General features: G+C 44.9%; 1 protein-coding gene across 5 annotated transcripts in view; it reads left to right on the top strand.

Moving 5' to 3' along the window:
• Window positions 1-23,868, top strand: part of HPCAL1 (hippocalcin like 1) — a 410,671-nt gene that overhangs the window by 279,620 nt on the left and 107,183 nt on the right. For 3 of the 5 annotated variants that reach the window (XM_073625391.1, XM_073625390.1, XM_073625393.1), the window contains one exon: window positions 12,378-12,456. The exons of 1 other annotated variant lie outside the window; for it this stretch is intronic. The gene's annotated coding sequence lies outside the window, so the exon portion shown is untranslated. The remainder of the gene's footprint in view (window positions 1-12,377; window positions 12,457-23,868) is intronic. One more of the 5 variants, XM_073625394.1, reaches the window with a different exon arrangement.

Here is a 23,868-nt window from a genome sequence, read left to right as displayed (position 1 = left end):
GAATGCTGGCGCTGCACAGTTAGCCATGCTGATTTTGATCACATATTTTGGCAGTGCCAACCGATAAAGGACTTCTGGAAAGGGGTCACACGCACTATACAGAAAGTACTTTCGGTACCGATTCCTGTTACGATTGCAGTCTGTTTGCTTGGCCTAGTGGAGGAGTTGGTGCCCCGAAGGGCACAAAGAACTATGATTTTGCTTTCTTTTTTTTGTATGCACGTAAAGCTATCTTATTCTGTTGGAAAAACCTGAACCGCCCACAGTATCCTACTGGAAAGGCATAATCAATAAAGCACTACCTTTTTACAAAGCAACATACTTAAGCAGGGGTTGCCCTAAAAAATTCAAAAAAGTATGGCAATGTTGGCTGGATGACAAGGACCGAGGTAGAGGGGGAATCTTGTTTAACCCTCCTCAACAACCTGCCAAGCCACAGTGACTCAGGTCTCCCAGTGGGAGGAAGATTGAGGGATTTTCTCCCACAGTGGCCAGCAGTCACGTCAAGTCCATTCATCCTGGACCTAGTGACCAATGGGTACAAGCTGGAATTTTCTTGCCAGCCACCAGAGCGATTATTGGTCACCTTCCCTCCCTAAGATTGGGTAAAAACTAGGGCCCTGGGTCTCTAAATTGGAGACTTGTTAGTTCAAAAGGTCCCAATCCCGGTTCCCTGGTCGGATCAGGGCAAGGGATTTTATACCCATATATTTGTCATCAGAAAGCCGTCAGGAAAATATCGGCTTATCCTGAACCTCCGGTCTCTAAACCGTTCGATCAGGTACAAGCACTTTCGTACAGAGACTGTGTTCTCAATCAAAAACCTGCTTTACCCAAACTGCTTCATGGTCACTTTGGATTTGAGGGATGCCTATCTGCACATCCCCATTCATCCAGCCTTCCAAAGATTCTTGAGACTAGCAGTGAAGATGGGAACAGAGATTCAGCACTTTCAATTTCAAGCCCTCCCCTTCGGTCTGTCTTCAGCCCCATGCATTTTTAAGAAGGTGTTGGGGGAGGCGCTGGCTCCGCTAAAGGCGATGACTATTATCCTTTACCTGGACGACCTCCTAGTGGTATCGGAGTCATAACGGATCTCCAGACTATACAGGACTTCCTTCAGTCTCTAGGCTGGTTGATGAACAAAGAGAAGTCTTCCTTAATTCCGTCCCAGAAAGTGTCTCATCTGGGTTACGAATTTTGCTTAGTAGACCAAAAAGTTTTTCTCCCGCAGGAGAAGGTCTCAAGAATGATGCAAACAATGTTACAGCCTTACAGACCAATCAGTCGGTCTCGCTGAGAGAGGTTTCAAGAGCAGTGGGTCTGATGACCTCTTGCTTTCCCGCAGTGCCATGGGCAAGATTTCATAAACGCTCATTACAGCTGTTTCTACTAGGGAACTGGAACGAAGATGCAAGTTTCCTGGAATCAAGGGTCTTGTTATCCTCCAGGGTAAAAAGAAGCTTGTGGCGGTGGACGCACCTGCACCTAACAAGAGGCCTACCATGGTCCATTCTTATATCCCAGAGGATCACAACGGATGCAAGTTCCTGGGGATGGGAAGCCCACCTCAGCAACACAATGGCACAGGGAGAATGGTCCTCAAGGGAAGCAAGAGATTCATTGATTGAGAGAGATTCTAGCGGTTCAGAGATCCATGCAGGCATTTCAGATGGAAATCGGGGTCACAATCTCCAGATTCTATCCGACAATATCGATATGGTTGCGTACCTCGACAAACAGGGAGGTACGAGGAGTCGGATACTTCAATCTATTGCCCAGGAGATTTTATCATGGGCAGAAGGGAATCTAGCCTCAATTACAGCAGTGCACCTGAAGGGGACACAAAACTGTCTGGCAGATTATCTCAGCCGCTACTGTGTATGTCGAGACAATTGGTCCCTTCATCCCAAAATCTTTGCAGGTCTCAGACAGATGGGGATGTCCCAAAGCGGACCTGTTCGCAGATCAGAACAATCACAAGACAGAGAAGTTCTTTTCTCTGGCGAATCCATGGCCATTCGGCCTCTGTTACGCCTTCCCGCCGATCAGGCTAATTCTGGAAGTCCTCATAGCCCCTTTCTGGCCCAAGAGGCCATGGTTCTCCCTGTTACAGACTCTGGTCTCAGAGCCTCCACTGAGTGTTCTGAAGAAAGAAGACTACTTATCGCAGGATCCAGTGTCGCACCCACAGGTGGTTTCCTTAACCTTGACAGCCTGGTATCTGAAGAAAAGATACTAAGCACCCAGGGGTTCTCTGACAAAGTAGTCAAGACCCTGGTTAAATTGCAGAAAACCAGTCATTAGAGCCATATGTTCCAAGGTTTGGAAGAAATTTAACTCGTGGTTATCTGAAAATCAAAGATTAACTCATGATGTTCCTTCAGTTTTTGATTTTTTTCAAGAGGGTATCGACAAAGGTCATTCAGTTATTACCTTAAAGGTACAGGCGGCAGCTATCAGGTTTTTCTCCAATTTCCACTCTTGGAAAATCCCACTATAGCTAGATTCTTCAAATTAATTTCTAGGTGCAGGCCAGTAGTGGCTAGACGTTGTCCAACCAGGGACCGGTCCCTGGTGCTTCAAACTCTGGTATAATTCCCTTTTGAGCCCCTAGAGGATATTTCAGTTAAGTTACTTACCTTAAAAACAATTTTTCTTGTGGCAATTACCTCAGCTCGTAGGATAAGTGAGTTACAGGCCCCATCAGTGAAGGGAGCCCTTCTTCACAATTTTCGGGGATCGGGTTGTTTTGAAAACTGATCCAAGATTTCTGCCTAAAGTGGCCAGTGCATTCCACAGATCCCAAGACATTGTACTGCCGACCTTTTGTAGTTAGCCAAAAGGTGACCAAGAAAGGAAATTTAGTTTTTTTTAGACGTGAGAAGAATTCTTCTCGTCTACCTTGAGGTCACCAAGACCTTTAGAAAAGCAGACGCCTTGTTTGTCCTCTTTTTCAGGAGCACACAAGGGAAAGAATGCATCTAAAGCCACCTTGGCTAGATGGATCAAGCAAGCTATTTCTGAAACTTAAAAAATTAAGGAAGTTTCTCTGCCTTTTGTTACAGCGTATTCAACAAAAGCCTTGTCTGTGTCTTGGGCTGAGAGGGCTGGAGCCTCACCCGAACAAATTTGCAGGGCTGCCACATGGTCCAGTTTTTCGACCTTCATTAAACATTATCGCCTGGATCTCCTATGTGCTCAGGAGCAGGCATTTGGTTGTATGGTCCTTTAGGCAGTTGTCCCTCCCTAAACTGGTGAGTTCCCTCTCATGGGCTGTCCTGGAAGACGCTTAGAGAAAAGCTGAGTTAGACTTACCGGTAACTCCTTTTCTGAGAGTCTTCCAGGGCAGTCGGATTCCCACCCAGTTTTGTCTTGAAGTTATGCGTATTATGCATATGTTTTACAGGGATGTCCTACGGTTCTCGAATACTGATATGGGGCCTGGAGGACCGCCTTCTTATCTGGCGGGGGTTAAGGCGTTTCCTGTCCTGGTAGGAGGAGCCCTAGGTCTCATGGACTGTCCTGGAAGACTCTCAGAAAAGAAGTTACCGGTAAGTCTAAGTCAGCTTTTTTTTACCCAGTTCAACAGGAATGTAAAAGCAGTTTGAAGCAACTTAGGGGGCAAGAGGTAGGTCAGTGCACCTGTGTGTATGGATGGAAGTAACATCTTATGCCAATGCAAATGCATGTCCCCTTCCCCATTACACCCAAAATGCAGTGCTTTAAAACGTCCAGTAAATCGCTTTTAGGCCTCTTGCTCATGGGAGTAAAAACAGCAAAACTGATCTGGATGCATTGTTGTCTGCGGAACGATACACAGCATAAACACGAGGTGGGCTTCATTCGCTCAGTCTTAAAAATGTTACTGATTTTATTACACATGTGTTTTCTAGGAGCAAAATTCCTGCCTAATGATAAGTAAAATACTTGAGTATAGATGTATTTAAATGTGTAAGGCCACATGCACTATATTACCAAAAGTATTGGGATGCCTGCCTACACACACACACACATGAACTTTAATGGCATCCCAGTCTTAGTTTGTAGGGTTCAATATTGAATTGGCCCACCCTTTGCAGCTATAACAGCTTCAACTCTTCTGGAAAGGCTGTGTCCACAAGGTTTAGGAGTGTGTATATGGGAATGTTTGACTGACTATTCTTCCAGAAGGGCATTTGTGAGGTCAGGCACTGATGTGACGAGGCCTGGCTCGCAGTATCCGCTCTAATTCATCCCAAAGGTGTTCTATCGAGTTGAGGTCAGGACTCTGTGCAGACCAGTAAAGTTCCTCCACTCCAAACTCGCTCATCCATATCTTTATGGACCTTGCTTTGTGTGCTGGTCCAAATCTTTTGGTGGAGGGGAATTATGATGTGGGGTTGTTTTTCAGTGGTTGAGCTTGGCCCCTTAGTTCCAGTGAATGGGACTCTTAAGGTGGCAGCCTACCAAGACATTTTGGACAATTTCATGCTCCCAACATTGTGGAAACAGTTTGGGGATGGCCCCTTCCTTTTACAACATGACTGCGCACAAGTGCACAAAGCAAGGTCCATAAAGACATGGATGAGCGAGGTTGGGGTGGAGGAATATGATTGGCCTGCACAGTCCTGACCTCAACTTGATAGAACACCTTTTGGATGAATTAGAGCAGAGACTGTGAGCAAGGCCTTCTTGTCACATCAGTACCTGACCTCACAAATGCACTTTTGGTTTACTTTTTGTTTACGTAAGGTCTTTAGTGAACATGTTCGGCCCCTTTCACACGGGGCGGAATCTGCGCTGATCTCCACTGAGCAGGTGGATGACTAGTCCATTTCCGCTTCGCTATGTAGCGTGGACATGGACACAGCCCACTCTTCTCTATATAACCGTCGGATGGAAACGGACTGCACGTCTGATTTTCATCTGATCCAGTCCACCAGACGGATGGCAAAGGTATCGCCATACGTTTGTTTTTAGCGGACCAGATTGGATTACAGTGGGTGACAGCGGACACATGTCCGCTGACATCCACTACTTCATAGAGCATGGGTGGTCCAATAGGTTCCTCCTGAAAAATGAACAGGGGAACTCAATCTGTCCACTGGTGTGAAAGGGGCCTTCCTCAGGATCTTTTTATCAACAAGATCCTGAGTATAAACAGCAGTAACTTCTCATGTCCATGTGCAGCTGGCATTAATAATCTTTTATATCAATGACTTTGTCTACATTCAAGACTGAAGCAGGGACTTTGACAGAAACTCCCCAAATCCCACAAAGCCTAATGATGTCTATAATAAAAGAAGCCTTAGGCTGGACTCCATTAGTGCCACGCCCAATGCGGTTAACCCCACCCACAGGGCCTAATCATGATTAAGCCCCATGGATGGGGTAAAACGTGTCATCCAGGCCACGCCCCAACATGTTTCACTCCACCCACTGGGTCTAATCATGATTAAGCCCTGTGGGTGAGGTGAAACGTGTTGGGGTCATGACCTGGATGGTGTCCGACATGAGGCTGCTTTTATCATAGACATTATCAGGCTTTGTGGGATGTGCTGCATTTGGGAAGTTTCTGCCTATTTTCTATGCTTGTGTTCTTTCAGTGGAGAGAGCTCTCACCCAGCCTGCATTCTTTAGCATCGCCGGATCTGGACAGATAGGAACCTGGAGCAGCCTTCCCATTATTTGGTGTTGGTTCACAGTGTTGGCTACATGTCATTTGAAGATTAAAGGCACACTATAACTAAAAATCCTACCATGCACTACCTCTAGGTTGCCAAGAGGGTTCAAGATATGTTTTAACTATTCCTGTTTCTAACCAGCAGCCCAAATATAATGGCCAGCAGATGGACAGCGTTTGAAAGCAGAACAGGAAGACAGAAATTCTCAATAGTGAAGCAGTGTCCTCTGCCTGCCCAAATCATTGTCATAAGCCTGATTTCCAGCAGGGCTTATAAAAAATTAGGTTTAATAGGTTAATATTTTTTTAATTCAAGGGGTATAAGTATAAGGGGCCTGTAGCTTTTGATTTTGTTCATTATCAAGAAAAGAGGGCTAAATTAATGCAGCCTGATGCTCTAGCTAAGGCAGTTGACATACACCAGGGGGCCTCAGGAAGCACCCTAGGAAGATCTCACAATGTGAATTTTCATAGAAGCAAACTTTTTTTTTTAATCCTTACTCTGGTAGTTTTGTCTATTCTTTTCACTCTTTTTACAGACTTCATTTAAGCTCTGCTCCAACCAGAATATATTTTTAGCTTTGGTCAGGTTTTTTTTATTGGCTCTATTGGGGGGCTACCCCTGACTCCTGTCACTTTAATGGCCATACAGGAATCGGGGGTTGTGGTCGCCACCAAACTAAGGCAGCAATAACAGTCGGATGTTCTAACCCTTCCACGCTTTATTACAGATTGTTTTTTGTCTATGCCTCATTGGAGAGATTTACATCACTTCCTGCCCTACCTGGCAGCTGTGAAAACCCAACAAAGGCTGTAACCTTCTCCTGCTCCACCCAGTGCATAAAAAATGCATCAGCTGAAGTTAGACTAGTGCCTTAAAGTATTCATATCCCTTGAAATTTTCCACATTTTGTCATGTTGCAACCAAAAATGTAAATGTATTTATTGAGAATTTATGTGATAGAGTCCCAGGGGTCTCAAACTGGTGGCCCTCCAGCTGTTGCGAAACTACAAGTCCCATGAGGCATTGCAAGGCACAAACATGATTCCTACAGGCAAAGGCATGATGGGACTTGTAGTTTCGCAACAGCTGGAGGGCCACCAGTTTGAGACCCCTGTACAAAGTGGCACAGAATTGTGAAGTGGAAGGAAAATGATAAATGGCTTTCATTTTTTTTTTTTTTTTACAAATGTGAAAATTGCGACATGCATTTGTATTCAGAGTAGCCCCCTGAGTCAGTACTTTGTAGAACCACCTTTTGCTGCAATTACGACTGCAAGTCTTTTCTGATACCAGCTTTGCACATCTAGAGTGAAATTTTTGCCCATTCTTCTTTGCAAAATAGCTCAAGCTCCTTCAGATTGGATAGAGAGTGTCTGTGAACAACATTGCCACAGATTCCTAAATGGATTTAGGTCTGGACTTTGACACAGCCATTCTAAAGCCTCATACACACGATAGGACTTTGTACAAACTTTCCCGTGCATCTTTGAACAAAGGGTGTTGGCCATAAGTTTGTATTGCATACACACGGCAGAACTTTTTCAGCTAACTTTCACCAAATCACGTGGTTTTTCAGCTCTTTACCACCACCCTTTGGTCAACTTCTGTATTGTCTGATATTGTGTCAATCTCACCGCTTTTATCGGCGAGATTGACACCTTGCGAGCTGGGTTTACACTGGTGCGGGGATCTGACTTTGATCCCCGCCAATGCCAGGCACTGTGTCTGGTATAAATCATGAGGGGGAACTCCACGCCAAATTTTAAATAAAAAACCAGCACGGGTTCCCCTCCAGGGGCATACCAGGCCCTTAGGTCTGGTATGGATTTTAAGGGGAACCCCCTACGCCGCAAAAACATGGGGTCCCCCCAAAATCCATACCAGACCCTTATCCGAGCCCACAGCCTGGCCGGTCAGGAAAGGGGGTGGGGAAGAGCGAGCACCCCCCTCCTGAGCCGTACCAGGCCACATGTCCTCAACATGGGGGGTGGGTCACAGTCCCAGCATGCCCCGGGACTGTGATGTCATAAGGGGGCGGGGTCACCGGATGTTATCACCCGGTAACCACGCTCCATGCCTATATAAGTAATTGCGAGGCGCTCACACAGCATTACAGCGGGAGAGAGCGTTGTGTCAACATTGGAAGAAGAGAAGAGGGGAGAAGACGACAAAGAAGACCGGGCCACCGCTAGCAAGAGAGCGGCAAAAGAGCAGAAGATAGCGGAGGAGCCCGGCAGAAGAACCAGACACTGGGAGAAGAGGCCGGAGAGAGCGGAGAAGAACCGGACATCGGGAGAAGAGGCCAGAGAGACCCCCGAAGTCGGAAGATGTACCCCATACTCATTCACATAGGGTGGCGGGCTGGGATCTGGGGGCCCCCTTATTAAATGGGGCTCCCGTATTCCGATAAGCCGCCCGCTTGCAGACCCCGACAACCAACGGCCAGGGTTGTCGGGAAGAGGCCCTTGTCCTCATCAACATGGGGACAAGGTGCTTTGGGGGGGCCGCAGGGTGCCCCCCTCCCCCAAAGCGCCCACCCGCCATGTTGAGGGCATGCGGCCTGGTACGGTTCAGGAGGGGGGGCTCTCGCTCGTCCCCACCCCCTTTCCTGTCCGGCCAGGCTGCGTACTCCGATAAGGGTCTGGTATGGATTTTGGGGGACCCCCATGCCGTTTTTTCGGCGTAGGGGGCTCCCCTTAAAATCCACACCAGACCTAAGGGCCTGGTATGCTCCCAGAGGGGAATTCCCGCTCGCGAGATGTACAGTACTCTGTCGCCGAGAACCATTCTCACGGCTGCGTACTGTAGTTTGTGCAAAAGTCCGATGGTTTTGTGTACACACAATCGGACTTTGCTCCATCGGACTTTTGTTGCCGGAAAGTTTGTGCGGTCGCACAGACAACAAAAGTCCGATGAAAACAGAAAAAGTTTGTCCGATGGAGCGTAGACATGGTCGGATGTTGCTCCAAAACAACTAATTTGCATGTTTGTTGTCAAAAAGTCCGATTGTGTGTACGGGCCTTAACACATGAATATGCTTTGATCTAAACCATTCCATTGTAGCTCTGGCTGTATGTTTAGGGTTGTTGTCCTGCTGGAAGGTAAACCTCTGCCACAGTCAAGTCTTTTGCAGACTCTAACAGGTTTTCTTCTAAGATTGCCCTGTATTTGGCTCCATCCATCTTCCCATCAACTCTGACCAGCTTTCCTGTCCCTGCTGAAGAAAAGCATCCCCGCAGCATGATACAGTTTCTCCCACCTGAGCTGTGGATCTCTGCAGCTCCTCCAGCGTTACCATGGGCCTCTTGCCTGCTTCTCTGATTTAATGATCTCCTTGCCCGGCCTACCAGGGCATGGCAGTTTAGGTGGACGGCCATGTCCTGGTATGTTTGTTGGAGCTGTTCCTGATGTGGTTCCTTTGTACATCCCCTGCTGATGTTTTCATCAAGCCTGTTTGACCCTTTGTAATAATGGGTCCAGGCTCTGGTAAGAGTTCAACCTATTGTGGTGGTGGCGTGTTTACTTGGTGAAGCGATTGGATAACCTTATCCACAGTTGAATAATGGAGTTTGCCATTTGACCATATGATTCATTTGAGAGACTGATTTTTCCGGACTGTTTACAGATTTTTTTTTTTCAGTATTTTTAATATCAATCACTGTAGTGCAACACACCTTTATTTTGTTTCTTGTTTTTTTGTGGTAATACCTCACATTTGTGGTGCTGCTTTTTCACATGTGCAGTATTATTTTGTATTTAGGTTTGTAATTGTGCCATACTCTTTCCATTTTTGGAGGATGGATTCAACAGTGCTCCGTGTGATGTTCAAAGCTTGGGATCTTTTTTTTAATAACCTAACCCTGTTTTAAATTGTCTCCACAACTTTATCCTTATTCTGCCTGGTGTGTTCCTTGGACTTCATGATGCGGTTTGTTCACTAGGGCTCTCTAACAAACCTCTGAGGGCTTCACAGAACAGCTGCATTTATACTGAGAATAAATTACACACAGGTGGACTCTGTTTACTAATTCGGTGACTTCTGAAGACAATTGGTTCCACTAGATTTTAGTTAGGGGTATCAGAGTAAAGGGGGCTAAATACAAGTGCACGCAACAGTTTTCACATATTTATTTGTAAAAAAAAATGAAAACCATTTATCATTTTCCTTCCTTCCACTTCACAATTATGTGCCACTTTGTGTTGGTCTATAACATAAAATACTAATATAAAATACATTTACGTTTTTGGCTGTAACATGACAAAATGTGGAAAATTTCAAGGAGTATGAGTACTTTTTCAAGGAGCTATAAGTAGAGTTTGGTTAGTTGATTTGGGTCGCTTTTTCATAGAATCAAAAAACCAGCTGTTTGAAGCATTTTAATTATGGTAATTTAGTTTAACACTTTTCTCACCAAGATACAGAAATTTCCCACAGCAGTGGAATGTGTTTCCTTGCGAGAAATAGTTATTTAAAAAGATCATGTAGTGGAAAAAAAACTGTCATAAATTACAATTATATTGGGTTAATTATGTTCTTCTGTAAAGGACATTTATGGTCTTATTAAAAGCCAAGATATTATTTTGAAATAAATTGCAAATTACCAATGGGGCCTATGTTTCTTGCAATGTTAGAAGAGTTAAAATAGTCCGGTGTCTGATTCTGGAAAATTGGATGCCTCTTGTATTGCTCTTGACCTTTACAATACACTGTAACTGTAGTGGATTTTTTTCATATCTATATGGAGTTTAGCTTTAATGTATGATAGCTTGAAAACCTTTACCTTTTCACGGTTGAGGGCTTTTATAGGTAGTTTGGATAAATATACAGGTAAAGCAGAAATCTCATGAAAGGGTCAGTAGGCACTAAAAAATAAGTGACATTTTTAAACTAACATTCATGAATTATGTGAGTTATTTAATTTTTACTATATCTCTCTGTTACCTGCCATTAAACTGCTGTTGGCAGTGTCCTTTTAAGAACAGTCTGCAGGAAGAGAAGGATCTCTGCCCTTTTTATTATATTTATCTTTTTATTTGTGTGTTTTTTGTTTTTTTTTGGCTGTGCTCTCTCTGGGAAGATTCACGATTTTGATTTGTAGTGAAGACTATAGTCATTAAGATAGAGGGTGATCGGATATCCAGAATTTTCAAGTTACAACCAGAACAAGAGGTTCCAGAGACCATGGCCAAGGAGGCGATTTATTCCCACTTTGTAGAGATTTCCTCTTCCCGTTGTGTCTCTGGGACAGGTGGTGAAGGGAAATCTCCCCAATGGGACCCTCCCCCCCAAAAAAAAATCTCAAATCTAACGTGTGGTGCGATTAATGGTTACATATGCACACAGGACAAACGTGTACATTTGCACAGGAGAACTTTAAATTTCCTTCATTTTATTTAAATTAATAATTTTTTTACATTGTTTCTACATTTTTTTTTTTTTTTTTTTAATCCGTTTTTTTTTGCCATCACAAGGGGTGAACATTTACTGAGAGATCTGGGGTCTATTAGACTCCAGTTCTCTCCTCTGCCTCAAAAGCATCTGATCAAACTGAGATCGGTTTGATCAGATGCTTTACAAGCCAGTAACCGCTTGTAAACAACAAATTGAAAACCAGTTTGACAAAATCCTTGTCACTTCTGGTTTCATAGACCATAGAGATGATCATGGGATGGAAGTTTGTCCATCTCTATGGTGTGCCATCCCCGATGTGTGCAAGTGAATTCTGTCTTTGACGCAAACTATTAGACGGGGCTAATTTGTTTTTTTGCAGGCTAGCTGGTAAGTGTGCCTGTAAATTTGTTTTGTTTGTATTGTGCTTGCCGGTTTCAGTCCCGGGTTCCCTGGTGGGTACCACCGGCAGCTCAAAAAAATAAAAAATATCAGGGTCATGATTGCAGCTGCAGCCTTGACTCTGGTAGAACTACTGAAACCTGAGAATGTACGAGACGGGATGTGTTCCCCATTTGAAGGAAGTGGTTAAATTGCGTTTTCCGTTTGTGGTGCTCAGATACCGTTGCATTCCGCTTTAAGTTCAAAGGCTTTATCTAGCTATTATGTTTCATTTTTATATTTGCATAGAAAGAAGGGCACTTGCAAAGTAGCCTCATTCACTTGAATGGCTCATGCTTGGCCGGTGCTACACCCACCAACCATGACAGGGCGTATAACTCTGGCTGCGGCTATGGCATGTACACCCCTGGCCACTGCAGCTACAGGGGTTGCGGTTGGGGCGGGGTTAATAAAAACACATCTCAACTATGGAATTTTGCCACCTCCCAAACTGCAAATGTTAATGAACTCGTTCTGAGCTGCTTTCACACTGATGTGCTGCAGTTTACCTGCACCGCGATTGCCTGCAGCACAGTGCATCTGCAGCTTTCCTATGGGTTTGCTATGCTTGGCCATAGACTTCTGGGACAGGAGCCAGCACTATAGAGGAGGCATCAGGTTATGTGGCTCTTGCTCCCTACTGCAGTGCCAACTTTACAAGTAAGCCCTCTGCATTGCACTCTGTTTGATGCTCTGGAATGGTGGGTCAGCAAGCCCGGGCCACAATCTACCAGTCACCTGTCTGCGATCTACATGTTGCTGACCCGTTTTTACTTTATGAACATTTACCTCCATTCCTCAACTCCAAGTAATGTGTTTTTTTGTTTCTATCTTGTGTAGGATTTCTTATCTAAGCTTTGTTTTCCTTCTTTTTTTAGTGCGGAAGTGGCAATACCTTTGTATACATCCTTGTAAAGTTTCAGAGGCAAGTACCTGTTGACCCTAACTTGAACATAGGTGAGTTTGTGACAATGAGCAGAACAATGAGTTGGTGTACAGTTGCATATCTCATGTTTGTTACATTTGATGTCCATTCAAGCCTTTCTAACCAGAGCAATGCAGTATGTTTGGAAAATACCCTGTGTTTTAGTTGTGCAAGTTGGTTGAAAGGAGACCTTCTAAAATGCTCTGCAATATATCTGAGAACTCATGGAAAACACATTCTAGCACAGACGAGTTGAATAACAGCTGTTGTGTTCCTTTATATTTTTGTGATATAAATTATAAATAATAAATTTCTCTTTCGTTCATTGACAGACCCAGCGCTCTATTATTCAGAACAATAGGGTTATATTGCCCCCTACAGGAGTAGGACACTAGGCAGAAAAAAGACTTGGCTATGCCTATTGGCAGTCCTAGGTGATATACACCCCCCTCAATGCAAAAGGGCTTTATTATTTTTTTCTGCCTAGTCAGGATCTCTGGTCCTGGCAATTTTTTTGCTTTTTAAAGTACTGTACTTTTTTTTTTCCTGAATTTTTTTCCTGTGAGATCTACAATCAACTGCCGGACTGGGCAACGGTTAGTACACTAAGATCCAGTGGTCTCCCCAGTCTGGCCAGCGAGCGTGTGCAGACCGCAGCTATGAGCTAGGTTGGCCGCGACATAGCCCCAGTGGAAGTGGGCTAGCCCTGCGAGTTAAATATCTTGCGAGGTCGTATTCGACCAGGTCTCGGCCTGAGTCGGAGCATTCCTCATGGCGAGGAGGATCTGTCTGGGAGCATTACCCACACACTTACTGGAGCAGTAAGGGGCCCCCTCGTCTCCTTCCCTGAAGTGGTGTGTGGTGTGGGTACTCCCTGGGGTGGTTGGCCCCTCTGGGGTTCTCCACATCCCTCCCCTTCCCTGGGTGAAGCCCAGGCCTCTGGCTTAGGTGCTTCGGACACTCTGTCCACCCCCCCGGGTTGTCACTATGGGGAGGGTACACCTTGGCACCTGCTGGATGGTTGGATGGGTGACCAGGCATCCGCAGATCTGCGCCCCCTGCGGCAGCCCTCCACTAATTTAGGCCGCAGCTTTGTGGCCTACTGAGCGCTCACAGGGGGCGGCCGAAAATGTAGGCCGGGTGATGTATGGGGCGGCCCTAGAGCGCGGTTGGCATCCGCCCTCCTTCCTCGGCTCTAGCCTGGTCTGGTCCCCCCACGGACCTTTGCACTCGTGGCGGGCGGGCAAAAATTTAGGCTGCGGCTCTTGCGCCCTACTAGTTCGCACGGCAACGCCAGGCGCTTCCTTCCAGAGGGACGGCGCTGTGGGGGTTCTGGGGGAGGCCGCCATATGCATTCTAGGAGTGCAAAAATGGCAGGCGGTTGCCTCAGTCGGCTAGTGTTGGTCCATGGGGTGGTCCCTTCACCAGAACATGTTTCATCGGATATGTCTCTGATGGGGCACTCCTGAGGTAGACAACGGTACTGTAGTTTCTGGTAAGGTCACGGGCTCCTCTGGTGGACACTGCAGATGCTCTGGTGGCCCCGTGGGGCTGGTATAGTCGGATCTACGTCTCTCGTCTCCTCAAGATTCTGCCTCGGCTTTTGTGCAGGATCAAGGCCGAAGGGATTCCGGTTATCCTAGTGGACCTAGATGGTCTTGACGGTCTTGGTACGACGACCCACTGTGCTTGGTCGCTGACGTCCTTTGGCGACTGCCTCTCGGGGAGGTTCTACTGTCCCAAGGGACAATCTTCCATCCTGCTTCAGTCACTGGTTTTAAAAACTTGGCTGTTATGAGCCTGGTGCTGAAGTTGAGGTTGGGGGTTGAGCAGAACTTGGCCTCGAGTGCCATCAAGGGTCAGGTGTCGGCCTTGGCGGTTTTTTTTTTGGCGTCCCCTGGTCTCGCACAGCCTGGTCCGTACTCTTAATCAAGGGATTCGACATCTGCCTCCACCGGTTCGGTCGTTTCTACCGCCGTGGGATCTACTCTTGGTGCGTTCGGTTCTAAAGGAGCCTTCCTTTGAAAATATTTGGGAGGTTTCTCTGCTTGCTCTGTCCCAGAAGGTGGCGTTTTTGGTTGCTATGACCTCTGCTCGCAGAGTGTCAGAATTGTAGGTGTTACCATGTCATACTCCTTACCTAGTGATCCACAAAGATGAAGTGGTTATTCGCCTTTGTCCTTGGTTCCCTCCTCTTGTTCCTTTTGACTAAGGACGTTTTATTGCCTTCCCTATGTCCCAGGTTAAAATGCCCTAAGAGATTTACCTTGCATGCCCTGTATATGTTTGGGCGATTTGGGTGTATTTGGCAGTCACAGGGCCTTTTCGGAGATCAGACTCACTGTTTGTGTGTGATCATGGACGGGCCAAAAAAGGGGCTGTCTGCTTCTTCTGCGACCTTTCTAGATGGATCAGACAGACAATGACTCTGGTCTATTCTATCAGGGGTTGAGTTCCTCCTTTCCCTGTTACGGCGCATTCTACTTGGCTGCTTATTGCTTCTTGGGCCTTCCATCATCAGGCGTCAGCTGCGCTGGTTTGCAAGACGGCCATTTGGTCGTCAGTGTACATGTTCACAAAATTATACAACGTGGATGTACTGGCATCTGTGAATGCTTCTTTTGGCCGTAAGGTATTGCAGGCTGCTGTTTAGAGGGTCTATTCCCTCTTGAAGGGGTATTGTTCAGGTTCAGCTCCTGTTGCCTGGTTGGCTGTTCTGTTAGCCTTGGGATTTTTCGTTGTCCCACCCCTCATGTTTGGCACTGCTTTGGGACGTCCCTATGGTTCTGAATAATGGAACACTGTGTCTGTCAATGAACAAAAGAAAAAATCGACTTGCCGTAAAATCAATTTCTCTGAATTCATTGACAGACACAGCACCCACGCCTCTAAGGAGTTTTGATGCTTCTGACACTGCTTGTTACTAAACTGAAGGCCTATAGCAGAGAGAGGGGTGTATATCACCTAGGACTGCCCATAGGCGTAGTCAAGTCTTTTTTCTGCCTAGTGTCCTACTCCTGTAGGGGACAGTATAACCCTATGGTTCTGAATAATGGAGCGCTGTGCCTGTCAATGAATTCAGAGAAATGGATTTTACAGTAAGTCAAAAATCCAATTTTTTAGTAAAGAAACAATGTCTGGTTTTCAGTGTGCTGTAGTGGTTTTAAAAAAATGTAAAAATGAAATGCATTTCCCTGGTTTGGCCTGTAAACATTTTAAAACATCACTAAATGGCGGGCCGCATGCGGACAGACCCGCTGCTCCATCTGGACCCGCGGTTAATTTATTTAGGAGCCTTCCCTTCCCAATGTCATCCACTACTGTCATTCTCAAGGCAGCGCGGAGAACGGGAGGCAGGGGATAGTAATGAGAGAGCCGGGAGGCACAGCCACACTGGATGGAGGGCAGGGCGGGAGCTACATGAGTTAACTTTTTCTATCAACTAGCAGGTAATTTAATGCTAGGACACTAGCAACCGAATCACCAGCTTGTTAATAGAAAAAGTTAACCTCGGCAGCCCCCGTCCTTCATCCAGTGCTGCTGTGCCTCCCCGCTGCTCTCCACTCTGTGTAAGGTAGGCAAAAGGACAAGGCTGTGGATGGAAAGGCAGGGGTCACATGAAGTGCTGTGTGTGTGGGGGGGTGATTTGAAGGTGGGGGCAGACTGCATTATTGTGATACGAGGAAGGGAAGCAGTGCTTTGTGGGGGGAGGGATGCAATACTGTTTTTTAATAAATTTAAAGCGGGGGTCCACCTAAACCGCCAAAAAAAATAAAATATTAAAAGCCAGCAGCTACAAATACTGCAGCTGCTGACTTTTATTAAATGGCCACTTACCTGTCCCAGGGTCCAGCGATGTCGGCAGGCGACGCCGAGAACTCGCTTGGTTCTCGGCAGCTGCCGCCGCCATCCTAGGTGAGGGAATCAGGAAGTGAAGCGTTGCGGCTTCACTTCCCGGTTCCCTACTGCGCATGCGCGAGTCGCGCTGCGCATCGTAACTGGTCCCCGCTATCTCCTGGGAGCTGTGTGTTTCCCAGGAGACAGCGCGGAGGTACAGGAAGAGGCATAGACTCCCATGGGAGTCTATGCCGGAAGTGGGTGCAAATACCTGTCTTAGACAGGTATCTGCACCCCCCTCCCCCCTGAAAGATGCCAAATGTGACACCGGAGGGGGGGGAGGGTTCCGAAAAGCGGAAGTTCCATTTTTGTGTGGAACTTCGCTTTAATATCGTGCAGACTGAACTTCACTATGTGAACTGCTTTGTTTTTATGTCAGCTGCTTTATGAGATCTGGCCATGAACTGTTACTCCTGAGGAAGAAATAGGGATCCAGGATACACATATTGAGACTCTGTGATCAGAGAACCTTGTGAATCTTATACTGATCTAATATGGCTCTGACCACTATTTAGTGGTCATATATTTCTGGTAAGCCTACAACTGCTGCAAAAGGGTGGTGTGCTTTTTCTATCTGGGATCTTTGGATGGTCTAGAACCCTTCCTGCTGACACTTCTGAGTTAGATAACTATAAGGACCTCTTTCCCCTATGAACTGACATCCATATTAATTGTCTTAATTTTGGAAAATAATAAAAGCACCCAAATTATTGAAAGAAAAAAATGTGCATTTATTATTTTTTTGTGTTGAAGCCTGCGAAGTATTGCATTGTACAGTTTTGTGCGGACTATTTACCTAGCCCCAGGTCTGTAAGGAGGTATGGGTCTACCACTATGGGACTGGAGGAAGTTAACAATGGACTACAAATGCAGTAACATTGCTTTACTTGCATGTAGTCTTTCCTTTACAGATACCTTTAAATAGATCTCTGAATGGGTGGAACCACACAAACAGCCATACAGAATTCAAGCCGTGTCTGGAAAGTGATCAGCAAGGGAGTGAGCCTCCCTGACACTGGTGGACACTATCCAACCACTTAAGACGTCTGACTAATGGAGAATTTCCTGATGTGATTGTTCAAGGCTTTGAACCCGCACATCTATTGGTGAGGGTTTGTTAAGATGTTTTTATGAACTGCAAGATAGAATTTATATCTACATCTCTGTGAGGCCGGTGGGCATCTAATAACCTTGTTGCTGTTGGCCCTGCTGGATACTTGTTGTCTTGCGGATAGCTGGATTGTCCTAGCTTCTGATGCGAACACAGATCATTTAACCTAAGTGGTGGATTGGGAACTCTCCTACTCTGTTGTTTGCTCTTTAATAATCCTACTGAATTAACTGTCACCTATCAAGTTCTTGGTCATGTAAAGTTAGCTTTGCTATTGGTGGATCATGCAATTGTGGAATTTCAAATAACTTAAATTTTTAAAGAGCCTCCTTTTAACAGCTCTTTTGATATGGTTCCACTAATAAGTATATTATTTCTGACATACTAATACCCAATAAGGAAGTCTATTATGTGTTATTTTTTATGAAATCATGTTCACATCCAGGTAATACTGTGTACAGGGTGTCATGAGTCTGAGGAAGCCATATTTCTGGTGAAACATGTAGAGCAGAAACCACTGCACATATATGATGACCGTATGAAATTGTTATTGCTAGTTTTATACAATAATGCTCGATTTTAGCTTTAGAATATGTAGAATAAAATGTATCTGATTTTATAATACTGATGTATTCTGTCTTTAGCACCTTAAAAAAAAATCCCTTTGTGTCGGTTATACCATATTGACAAATGTTTTGATGGGATGCTGAAGGGGGAATGGTACAGCTTTCCCAATTGTACTATATTCTCAGCATCTGGACCTCCTGGGCTGAGATATTGGGACCCATTTTAGATGATTTTAGTTATATTTCACCATGTTAGGGAAATATGCATGACCGACAACTTGCTGTAATGTCACTTGATAACTATTCTTATTTGTCAAAATTTTTGAACGAATAGTGGTTGATACCTACAGCCTTAGGGAAATGGTCATGCTAACAAGTGGACCTGGATTGCTAGGCCTGAAACTACTTGTAGCAGCTATTCTGAACAGCCGTTCAGGGCCTCTGATCACTTTGTTAATGCATACTTGTTTTGAGAATTACCTGATAATGTTCAAGTATAAGATTTTTGTATTGTGCTTAAAATTTTATTAAAAATTATTAAAAAAGAAAAATCCCTGTTGTGTATTCTTCCTAAAAATTGCCAGAAAGAAGCTTTTATTTCACCAATACTGCTGCAAAGCCCAGTGAGGCATGTCAAGGTGTTGCTGGGCATATTTTAACCTGTTTTTTTTTTTTTGTTTGTTTTTTTGTGGCGCTGGTGCAGTAAAGGCTTCTTTCTGGCAACTCAACCATGCAGCTCATTTTTGTTTAAGTATCATTGTATTGTGCTCCTTAAGAACATCCACACCCTCTTTTTCCAGAACTGTTTTGAACTGCCATAATCCAGGTTACTCTTAACTTTCTCTTTTAGCTGACAACGCCATGCCTTGACTGCACTGAAATCCCCAGCATCATTTTCAGCTCTGCTTGCTGGACTACAGAAATCCCCCACCCTGTCCCCCGTACCGCCTTGCATTTCTTACCCAGCAAATATTAATGCTGCCTTGATTCCCAAAAGTCTGCTCACACATTGTGTGTTGGCAAAAGTTCTTGGGAAATGTACCGTATATACTCGAGTATAAGTCGAGTTTTTCAAAACATTTTTTTTGTGCTGAAAGTGCCCTCCTCGACTTATACTCGAGTCAAGCACTTTTCTGCAGCAAAAAATTTCATTTTCCGAACCAAATTTGGGGCCCCGTATCTCAGGGCCACTTGGTGCTAGGAAACCCAAATTTGGTGTGCAAACCCAGTGGAACTGGTACCATAACATATCCAAAGCTGAAGTTCCTAGCACTAAGTGCCCCCGAGATACGGGGCCCCAAAATCAGTTTGGAAAATGTCATTCTCTGCTGCAGAAAAGTGCTTGACATTTTCTGAACCGACTTTGGGGCCCCATATCTCAGGGCCACTTGGTGCTAGGAACCCCAAACTTGGTGTGCAAACCCAGTGGAACTGGTACCATAACATTTCCAAAGCTGGGGTTCCTAGCACCAAGTGGCCCTGAGATACAGGGCCCCAAAGCCGGTTCGGAAAATGTCATTCTCTGCTGCAGAAAAGTGCTTGACATTTTCTGAACTGATTTTTGGGGCCCTGTATCTCGGGGCCACTTGGTGCTAGAAACCCCAGCTTTGGACATTTTATGGTGCTAGTTCCACTGGGTTTGCACACCACATTTGGGGTTCTTAGCACTAAGTGGCTCCGAGATACGGGGCCCCAAATTCGGTCAACTGTGTCCATCTGCAGCAATGTCCTTTCGGGACCCTTTGGGTTCAGAGACCCCAAATTTTGGCTGCAGCTAGGAGGCATCTAGGAACCCTTAACTACTGAGTTTGAAGTTCATGGCTGCAAATGGGCACAGTGAGGCATGCAAATGGGCACAGCGATGCTGCAAATGGGCATTCTTGACCCTCTTTTCCACTTACAGTAGCTGTGCATTTCTCACCCTCGTCTTATACTCGGGTCAATACGTTTTTCCCATTTTTTTGTGGTAAATTAGGGCCTCGACTTATACTCGGAACGACTTATACTCGAGTATATACGGTAGTTCTGGAGCTGTAGCGATGTTAATCAGAATAGAATTCCCAACGGCATGTCCCTGCATGATCATTAGATATTTTTCTATCCACATCAGTCCCTGCCCTCAAGTTTACAATCTAAGGCACAGTGAAGACATCTTGAGTTCTGCCTGGATATTATACAAAAGGCTTACCCACAGCAAAATTATTAACTGGTTCCCGACCAGCTCACGCAGATTTACTGCGGCAGAATGGCTCCCCTGTGCGAAATCCCGTATGGGTACATTCTTCCCTTTTTCTGCCACCAGAGGGAGACATATCGTTGTTCCTACTTACTAAGAACAAATAATATGTTTCCTCTCCCCCTGACAGCACAGGGATTTGTGTGTTCACGTGATTGCACAGCGGAGGACCCGATGCATGTGGCCGGAGGGCACGATCGCCGTCGGCCATGCGCGCACGAGCGCCAGCATGGGGATTTGTGTGTGTAGCACACAAATCCCTGTGCTGTCAGGGAAGAGGAAACATATTGTTTGTTCCTAGTAAGTAGGAACAACGATATGTCCCCCCCCCCCCCAGTCAGTCACATCCCCATATAGTTAGAACACGCATTTAACCCCTTGGTCGCCCCCTAGTGTTAACCCCTTCACTACCAGTGACATTTACACAGTAATCGGGGCACTTTTATAGCACTGATCGCTGTATAAATGTCAGTGGTCCCAAAAATGTGTCAAAAGTGTCCGATTTGTCAGTCGCAATGTCACAGTACCGCTAAAAATCACAGATCGCCGCCATTACTAGTAAAAAAAATTAAAATAAAAACGCCATAAATCTTTCCCATAGTTTGTAGACACTATAACTCTTGCGCAAACCAATCAATATACGCTTATTGCGATTTTTATTTTATTTTTTTACCAGAAATATGTAGAATATATATTGGCCTAAACTGATGAACAAATTTGTTTTTAACCACTTTAGCCTTGGAAGGATTTGCCCCCTTCCTGACCAGGCCATTTTTTGCGATACGACACTGCGTCGCTTTAACTGACAATTGCCCAGTCGTGTGGCATTGTACCCAAACAAAATTTAAATGAGCTTTCTTTTGGTGGTATTTAATCACCTCTGCGGTTTTAATTTTTTGTGCTATAAACAAAAAAAGAGCGACAATTTTGCAAAAAACCTATTTTGTAGTTTTTTCTATAATAAATATCCTAATTTTTTTTTTTTTTTTAAACAAATTTTTTCCTCAGTTTAGGCCGATTATATATTCTGCGATATTTTTTTACCAAAAATATGTAATAAGCGTATATTGATTGGTTTGTGAAAAAGTTATAGTGTCTTAAAAATAGGGGTTAGGTTTATGTCATTTTTTAATTATTTTTTTTTACTAGTAATGGCGGCGACCTGCTATTTTTATCAGGACTGCGACATTGCGGCGGACAGATCAAACACTACACTATTTTGGGACCATTGACATTTATACAGCGATCAGAGCTAAAAAATAGCCATTGATTGCTGTATAAATGACACTGGCAGGGAGGGGATTAACACTAGGGGGCGATCAAGGGATTAACTGTGTTCTCTGGGTGTGTTCTAACTGTAGAGAGGATGGGACTGACTAGGGGAGGAGAGAGATCGGTGTTCGGTATGAACACAGGATCTGTCTCCTCTCCCCTGAGAGAACCGGCATTTGTGTGTTTACACACACAGATCCCTGTTCTCGCTCTGTCATGAGCAATCGCGGGTGCCCGGTGGTCATTGCGCCCGCCATGCACACGCATCGGCTCTGGGGACACGCAGCGTGCGCCCCTGCTGCGCCGTCTTAAAGGAGTGACGTACAGCTACGGCTATTTTCTGAGCCAACCTGCCACAGTATAACTGAGGTGGCTGGTCGGCTAGTGGTTAAAAAATTTTTTGGAGATATCTATTATAGCAAAAAGTAAAAAATATTGTTTTTTTTTTTTTTTTTTTTCAAAATTGTCCTTTTTTTCTTTATAGCGCAAAAAATAAAAACGCAGAGGTGATCAAATACCACCAAAAGAAATCTCTATTTGTGGGAAAAAAAGTACGCAAATTTAGTTTGGGTACAGCATTGCATGACCGTGCAATTGTCAGTTAAAGCGACGCAGTGCCAAATTGTAAAAAGTGCTCTGGTCAGGAAGGGGGTAAAATCTTCCAGGGCTGAAGTGGTTAATAGAACACTTAGGGCCATTTCATACCAGGAGGTGTGTGCAATTTTATTTCATATTTTATGTAGGCACACCAGTACAACTGTATGTTGTGAACAGGACACACAGAAAGCAATTGTATTCCGTAGTATTGATTCTGCTTTGGCCAGAGCTAATCGAAACAGCTCAACGCACCTGGTGTGAATGAGCTCTTAGGTTCATTCTCAAAGTTGATTAAAAACAAGATCTATTTTCTCCCATCGTCAAAGAAAAGTCATTTAACACTCTTGACTATCAAAAACAACTATACAAGAAAACTGCACACATTACAATTCGTTTGGATAAAGCAAAACATGTATTGCCTAAATTACATTTAATTCATTCAGACTGAAAATTATTATTTTTACTCCTTAGTTTATTAACAGTAGGATTATCCAAAAAAAAAAAAATAGAATAGAAAATCATACACTAAGAATACAATGTATACTAAAGCAGCCCATAGATTGGCCTTTTTAAATTTTTTTATTTTTTTTTCTTATTTTTCTTTCATTCAACCAGTAGGTTGAATGGAAAAAAAAATCTCTATTCCACCATCCACACATACCATGTGGATGGGGGAATCCTCCCTGCTGAGGTGTTGTATTCTGACAGCTGGGAGATTTCCCCCGCTGTTGGAATACACTCTGTGCTACGGGCTATAGTCTGTAGTGCTGATAGAATGGGCAAAAACTGACAGGGTGGTTGTACAAAGACTGATCAGTTGATTGACTTCTGTACAGCCAGCCTGCCCCATATATGGATCGAAATTTGTCTGGTCCCAAATAAGAATTGAAATTGCCTCACTTGATTGCATGATGGCCATGTAAGAGGGCAGAGACAGTGACAAGAGCTGGCCACTTGTGTCCCATGTACAAGAAGACAGAGTCTGAACCCAGGAGCATCCTATGCTACATGAAACCTCCTTGTTGGACCTCTCGGCTGGGTTGGCTGAAACCTCTCGGCTGGGTTGGCTGAAACCTCTCGGCTGGGTTGGCTGAAACCTCTCGGCTGGGCTGGCTGAAACCTCTCGGCTGGGTTGGCTGAAACCTCTCGGCTGGGCTGGCTGAAACCTCTCGGCTGGGCTGGCTGAAACCTCTCGGCTGGGCTGGCTGAAACCTCTCGGCTGGGCTGGCTGAAACCTCTCGGCTGGGCTGGCTGAATTTTGATCCATGTATGGCCAGCTTTATTTGAGTTTTGGGCTTATCCAAGGAGGGAGAGTGGAGTAGATGCCAATCAATCATCACTAATGTGGGAACTAGTTTCTATGGGTTATTATACATTTGTTTAGTCATGCTTTACTAACGCAAGATGTATCTGTGCAATATATAATATGTAGTTGAGAATAAACCAGGCATCTAGGTGATCACCTGCAGGTATAGGATGCTCCCGGTTTCCGTCTGTCTTCTTGTACATGGGACACAAGTATCCAGCTCCTGTTCCTGTCTCCGCCCTGTACTTGGCATCATGCAATCAAGTGAGGCAGGTTCAATTCTTATTTGTAATATTATTGGCAGACAAACTGCATGTTGGTTAGAGGTCCAGATTTACAGAAACCCACTAGAAGCCTCTGGGTAAGTCAGCTGACTTGGATGCATCCGGAGCAGAAATATCCTATTAATATCTTATGCGAATTGCACATCTGTTTAAGAAACATGAAAAATAGTGTTAA

This window comes from Aquarana catesbeiana, linkage group LG04 (genome assembly GCF_042186555.1).
Source record: "Aquarana catesbeiana isolate 2022-GZ linkage group LG04, ASM4218655v1, whole genome shotgun sequence".
Classification (NCBI taxonomy): domain Eukaryota; kingdom Metazoa; phylum Chordata; class Amphibia; order Anura; family Ranidae; genus Aquarana; species Aquarana catesbeiana.
This window is presented reverse-complemented; position numbering and strand designations above follow the sequence as displayed.